Source organism: Oryctolagus cuniculus, chromosome X (assembly GCF_964237555.1).
Source record: "Oryctolagus cuniculus chromosome X, mOryCun1.1, whole genome shotgun sequence".
Taxonomy (NCBI): domain Eukaryota; kingdom Metazoa; phylum Chordata; class Mammalia; order Lagomorpha; family Leporidae; genus Oryctolagus; species Oryctolagus cuniculus.
This window is the reverse complement of record NC_091453.1, coordinates 82600851-82602342: the sequence shown is the minus strand read 5'-3', so window position 1 is coordinate 82602342 and position 1492 is coordinate 82600851.

The window sequence follows — 1492 nt, the reverse complement described above, 5'->3', positions numbered from 1 at the left end:
TTTGGCAGAATTGAAATAGTGAATTTTCAAAAACTGAATGTACTTTACTCTTAAATGTAGCAAGTCTTTTGTAAAGTTTGTGTTTTTCCTAGAAAAATATCTTCCCATGTGTGATAATGGGAATGGACACAAATGTTTACTGAAATATTGTTTATGGTAGTGAAAATTAACACAAAGTGTCCAGCAATAGAAGAATGATGAATACACTGATTCATCCGTCATCATCCATACCACTGTATTATATTACAGCAGTTAAAATAAATGAGGCAGAGCCATGAGTGCTGACAGGAATTCTGTGTTCTATTGGTGGATGAAGAAAGCAAGTTGTGGAACAAATGCGCAATGCAATCCTGAAAGAATGAGAAATTGTACATTTGTATATGTACACATATGTTTGACACTTAAATGATCTAGAATGATATTTATCAGGCCTCCTACAAATAGAACAGGAAGGTGGACATAGGTGATTGTTAAGGGGACATTTATTTACTTTACATGCTGTGTATTTTTATATAACAGCTTTATTGAGATGTAATTCATGTAACATATAATCCGTAATTTGACTTGTATAATTCATGGTTTAGTCACAGGAAAGTAGGCTTGAGAAGGTTAAGTGGTTCATCTCACATCACAGCTAATAAAGGGGAGAACTGAGATCCAAACAACTGCTATCTGGCTCTAAAACCCGTCCCCTAAATCATTATGCTACACTGCCAATTGTAATTGTTTTCTGACAAGAGTATCTTCTACAAGCAAGATCGTATTATGATCATGAAACAGGGTCTAGGTTTGTGGTCAATCCCTTAGCACTTGTGTCAAGGGTGTGTTTGAGAGTTCATAATAGGTGTACTTGTCTGTTGGGATTTCCATATTTATCTTTGATTAGACTCCAAGTGTTCCAAGTGCTGATGTACTAGCTACCACTGTGATAAATATGGGACCTCCATAAATCCCTGCATTCTCTATTCAAGACTTTGAATAGGTCACTGTGGCAGAGTCAGTTCTCCTACCAGGATATATTGGCAGCATATAGTCAGCATTGACCTTTGCATCCCTCTTGCATTAGAATATTCTGCCCCCTTAGTCAGTGGTCCTGCATATGGGCATCCACCTGTTGTCTATCACTATTAGTCTGGTACACTAGACTATCATGGCAGTAAAGTTCCCAGGCTAGAAAACCTCTCAGAGTGTGGGTTCGGCTATACCCAAACTTACATGATTGGATGGCTACTCAAAGGAACATAGTAGATGTGATTTTTTTTCTAGAACAGTGCCTTTTAATCAGCCTTAAACAGCATCATGATGCACATGTTATGCTACATCATTAGAGGTGCAAAGACCCTCAGGCCTCAAAGGTAGCCTTGACTACCAGCAGTTCCTTTTCCATACTGAATTATTAACCTTATGCAGGACAATTCTCCCAGAAAGAAACATGGATGGAAGTACCTGGGCTCTGGTCTTCCTGTAATAGGATAATTTTTACCTCAATGTT